The following is a 5730-nucleotide window of genomic DNA, read 5'->3' as shown; positions in this document are numbered from 1 at the left end:
AAAACCTTCGAAATTTTTGCTTATCATGAAGGCCAACTGAACATTATAAATTTTTCCTCTTAGTTCTTTGCCAAGAACTAATTAATTTACTTAGATAATGTTAANTAATTTAATTAATTATTTCAATCAATATAACTCAAAAAACATAAATGACATTTCTACACACAATTCATATTTGAAAGGCAAAACCATGATAGTTCCAAGTTTATTTCTATTATTAAATTTTAAAAAAAATTGTCTGTACTTAATGATTAAAAAATATTTTGCAATGAAAAATAATAGTTGGAATAAAGTAAATGTTTTTTGAAGTTATATGTTTAATATTGCTATAAAGTGTTTGCACATTTCTAGGTTTTAGAAGAAGTCCGATGAGTTCTTATTATTTGTATGGTTGTGTGACAAAAGCCTTGGCGGTGGTCTACTCAGTGCCAAAAACTCCTTGATTCCGGATAGCAGGCATCTGTGACTTCAGAAATCTTTCGGTACGTCTTCTTAACTCTCAGAAATTTTGATTAAAAAAAAGCACAAAAATATTGCAATATTCAGTATTTCAAAACTTGGAAGTTCCCATAAATATTAGTGTAAAAAATTATATTGAGTTACATTGAAAAATTATCTTTTAAATAAATTGATTCGATATTGAAGCTAATTTAGTGAAATATTATATTTAAGATAAGTGGCCGGAAAAATTACATTATTTTTGTAGTTCATTATAACTGCAACTACTTTGTTACAAATGTAGTTAACGGTAACTACAATCACTTTTTTTTTAAATGTAGTGACTACAAACTACTTTGAAATTGTATTAACTACTTCTCTACTTTAAGGAGAAGAACATTGCTGAAGAACTTAACTTACACCTGTGTTTAAAGTGGTTTTGAATAACAAATTGGCTTACATTAAATATAAGGGAATAATTAAGAAATATTTATTTATGTTTGCAAGAGTGAGTTTGTTATTCCAAACCGAATTCTTAAACAAAAATGTCTGAAGTATAAAGTATGAAAATTAGAGCAATACTTAACTGGGAGCAGTCGTGGCTTAGGGGATAGAGTGCTTGCGTCCCAATGGACGTGACCCAAGTTCGGATCCCAGAAATTGTTGGTCTCTACAAATTCTGTTCCCACTACAGTATTGGTGTAAAATATCAACAGTGTTTGACGGATCACTGACTAGAATCCACTCGCCATCGGCATTACTGTTTTCCAGGAAGGTCAATTTGTTCCAATGCTTTATTCTTTTGTCCTCTGGGTTTGGTTAAAAACTGCCAAACATCAGATTTGGATTATTGCCAGTTATAAAAGGATACGCAACCTTTAGGAATGAGTTTGTCTGTATAAACTGTGGCGTAATACCTATCTGAATTGGGTGTTGGAAAAACATGAGAGTGAATACTTTAGTTCAAGACTTACGGGCATTTATACACACTTGTTGTGAGTGAGCATATTTCCTTTGAGTTGTGTAACAAAAATAGTTAATTTTAAGATTTACATAAAACTTTCAATACCATTAAATAATTTAATTTTCATTCGTTGCTATTTGGTTAGGCTTAGTTTGCTTAATGTTGCTCTGTAATGTGTGTAAGTTTGATTTGCAAACAAATTTAATTTGAAGAATTAGTGTACTATGAATGACCGAAATTTGTAGTTGTTGACTTCCACCGGTGAATGTTGACAATTATATAGTCGCTTTAGTAACTGTCAGAAATACATACTAGGTATAGTTAAGTGCCTGCATCAATGTTCTTTTTAAGGTCAAGTTCCATTACCTAGTATGCATTTAACCGGTACGGCGGACACTAATGTTTCTCCAAATATATTCTCATCAGATATTAAAATATCAAATTAAAATAATAATACAAACGAATAAATAAATATCAAACCGGATATAAGAAATATTTCGGACAAGCAACTATGTGATTGTTGACATTCACCGGTGAAAGTAGACATTCTCTTGATTTCGGTTTCTAACGGCAACATATATATGCAAACTAAATTAATGATTCTTACTGTAGTATGTTGTATCATAAAAATAACTTTACCGACTCCTATATGTATCATATACAATTGAACATTTAAATTTTAGAGTTGTTGAATACCAAAATGGTGGCAGTTATTTTTACACCAAGTCTTTGCAGAGGACATTTTTGGTGATTTACTATTTTTAGAAACTATCTTTGATTCTTTGTGTAGAAAAACACTTAAGTACCAAGAGTGATTCACTTTGGTATAAAGTTGTTGCCACCTTTTCGGGAAGGAGATAATGGTTAATCATCTTCATAGTATTAAAGTAGTATTTTCATCACGGAATGTTGGAAGCTAGTTAGCATATCAAAACCCATGAGCATGTAATGAAATTTTTGTTGCGCTAAAAGTTTTCTACAATTTTTGGCAAAATATAACAGTTTTTATGTGATAAATTAGCTGAAATTTGCTTTGCCCATACTTTTTTTTACTGATGGGGTTTTATTTGAATGAAGTATTCCAAATTTCTAAAGCAAAAGTTATCTTTCGCTTATTTTTTTCTAAAACCTAATTTTGGTTGTTGGGGTAAAGAGATGAATTTTCGTTAAAATGACAATTTTGTTCAATGAGGTAATTTCTGGAAGAGAAATTGAAACTTCCTCTTTCTAGGTAAGAATTAAGGTAAACTTTGATTTGAATATTTCTGGGTGGTTCCTATAACAACGGGTAAACATTTGAGTGCGAAATTCGAGATTTAAGTTTCCAAATAAGAAATTGGCTGAAAATTGATTTAGTCAAAGCTAATTTTGTGGACATGTAATGATCATCTAAAATGTTTCACGGCACTTCATTGAATTTCCTTCAAATTTTTTCTCTCCTATGTCATTTTCAGTATCATCCCGTTTTCAGTCCTTTGCTTTAAGAAAGATTCAAATATTCACTTTACATTTTCTATTTAATTTATTTCCACTTTTCCTGTAATCAGAAAAAACTAATTTATTATATTTCAACTTTCAAATATCCGACAGAGAAGTGAAAGTTTGACTCAGCTGCCAGATTAAAACATTGCCTGACTCTTTTTCTTGAAGCAGAATACAAGGAATTGTTGCTATTGAAAGACTGTAAGTTGAAAGTTCAATCCTTATTTTTCTTAACTGTTTTATACATTGTAATTTTCAAATTTTGGACACCAGTCATGCAACAGTTTTTTTTTAAATTACTAATTGGAGATTCTAACTTTCCTAAGATATAGAAAAGGATTGCTTGCTAAACGCACTCCTTAAAAGCATCCTGCACAAATTATCCTTTGCGCAAAAGGATTTTGTCCCCCCCCCCCCGTGTTCTTTTTAAAGAATAAATTATTTTTAAAAATGATCACAATCAGAATATTTGAACTCCATATAAATTCTATTAGTAATTTCTAACATTTTAAAAGAATAGCTTTTCCAGTAAAAGATTTGGTTTTTATATTTTATTATTTTAATTTTATTTATTCATGCCAGTGAAAATTTTTAACTTATTACTTATGAATTTATTACTTAACCAAACAAGGTTGGTAGATTATAATAAACTATAACGAAACAATTTCCATTTGCCTATTTGCTGGTTAACTTCACTCAAATCTAAATTTAAAAAAAAAGTTCAACAAAATTAATTATTCCATAACCTCTCTATTAGTGTAAAAATGGGATACTTTTGCATATATAATTAAATGTCTTAGCTTTTCAGTGTCTTTTATTATAAAAATTTCAGGAGGCCTTGTAGTTTTATAAAAGGTATTAAACAATAAAGTGAAATTAATTAACAGTTTCAGTATACAACAATTATACAGGAAATATTATAAAAGCCTTGAAATCAGGTAACACGAGGTATTTGACGAGTTAGTTCAAAATCATAGACGACGCTTTTCTGTCCTCTGACAGAATTTCCGATTGCAACAGAGGCTGTATATGAACTTAAAAAACCTGAAATCTAAAATAAATTGTTAAAAAAAATTATATACTGGGTGTTTGTACTAACCACCTTTAGTATAGGGATTTTTGCCAGCCTTGTCAAACGTAAAAACAAAATAACTTAATGAATTGAGAGATGCAAATTACTCTTAATTGGGAGATAATTTAATATTTGGAGAATAAAGAAATGCATCATCAAGCTTTTTCGAATTTCTTGCGAAGACAGAAAAATAAAAACAGCAAAGCCAGTTTGATTGTCTGATAAAAGTTGGAAATATTCACGAAAATCACTGTTCAGCCCCTCTCCATTTTCCTTGGCAATCAAACTGGTTTAGATGCTTTTAACCTCACTTTCCTTTTTAAAGTGATTCGCTGGGCTTGGATAGTGCATTTTAATTCTTTTTTCACTAAACTATTTATTGACGAGCATTAATTCGTTTTTTTTTTTTACTTCAATGTTGACAAGGATTTCAAAACATATATTAAGAGTGGCAATTACAGAACACTTTTCAAAATTAATTAACAAACAATTACGCATGCAGATTATTCTATAACGATTACCCTTTATGTATTTTTTACTAGAATTCTTCTTAAACTTTAAACAAAATAGTATACAACGTTAACGTAACTAATATTTCAGAAAAGAGAAAAAATCTATCAAAATTGAAGATGGTGCTAACTGAAAATTCAAAACATTTTTGAATGCCGTAGGAAAGAATGAGTGGTTTGAATGTGATTTAGAAACTCCTCCTAGTGCAATCAGGTACTGGTTTTGATGTTTTTTATCTTACTTTTGATTCGACAATTTTTATCGTATGTTTTCTTTCTTCATCGCTTAAATAATAATGTGAGTCCACCAATATGCATATATGGTATGGTTACTTCTTTTGGCAAAAATTTTTAAATCGATATTTAAGGTGGTAACTATGGAAAACTACAGCACAACAATCTTCCAAACTTTACAACTCTTTTATAAAAAATGCTTTATAGCTTCAGTATTTTGGCGAATGAATAATTAACTAATATATTTAATTAGTTTTTCAATTTATATATATATAACAGGACTACATCCTTGTTATCATTGCTGTATTCAGCTTAAATGATTCAGTCGTAAACCATAAACGTTCTCAAAAGGTTTATTGAAAGGTAGGCTGGTGGTTATAACAGTTCACATCCCCACTCCACAAGGGAGGGGGTGTGGATAAAACTCTGGAGGGTTCCGGCAGATCTTTTATGGAACACGTTATTCAGGAAGAGACATGCGAAACTTGACTTGATAGGTATTGCAGTAGAGTACCTGCCTGCGAAGCAGCCATCTCACTCCTTCATCTGATGTAATGGTGAAAAACTGAGATTAATTGGCATTGGTACAATAAAGAGAATTGAGTGTTGGCTGTGAAGCCTCTGTCTGATAACAATCATATCTGAAAATAGACATGCGAAAACAATCGTTCCCGCATTAAATACTAACAGAGAATGATGTAAACAGGCTCAAGTCGTACATCTCTTGTAACTCTACGCATTATGGAAAATAATTTAATGCTTCCTAATATGGAAGTGAAAGAGGAACAAGATTCTAAAAATAACTCCTTCTTTGAAATATAAATCTAATTATATTTCAATGGTATGTTTTCAGCCCTGAAGTCTCAAAATAGAATTTCTACACTTTACCAAAGACATTTTATGAAAACGAGAGAGTTTTAATGTTGTTATTAATACAAAAGTATTTATAATTTTTGTATTACATATATATATAACTTTAACATTTTGGTAGTTTTACAAAATATTGCTTATTATTCACTAATAATATTAAT

The 5730-nt window shown here is 30.1% G+C and overlaps 1 long non-coding RNA gene across 1 annotated transcript in view; it reads left to right on the top strand.

Annotated features, from left to right (window-relative positions):
• The first annotated feature begins 357 nt into the window (after positions 1-357).
• Positions 358-5730, top strand: part of LOC139425034 (uncharacterized) — an 8361-nt gene continuing 2988 nt past the window's right edge. The window contains exons 1-3 of the long non-coding RNA XR_011636239.1: positions 358-482; positions 2993-3085; positions 4557-4679. This is a non-coding gene — a long non-coding RNA (uncharacterized lncRNA). The remainder of the gene's footprint in view (positions 483-2992; positions 3086-4556; positions 4680-5730) is intronic.

Source organism: Parasteatoda tepidariorum, chromosome 2 (genome assembly GCF_043381705.1).
Source record: "Parasteatoda tepidariorum isolate YZ-2023 chromosome 2, CAS_Ptep_4.0, whole genome shotgun sequence".
Classification (NCBI taxonomy): domain Eukaryota; kingdom Metazoa; phylum Arthropoda; class Arachnida; order Araneae; family Theridiidae; genus Parasteatoda; species Parasteatoda tepidariorum.
Note: the sequence above shows the minus strand (reverse complement) of the source record. Positions and strands in the feature narration are given on the sequence as shown.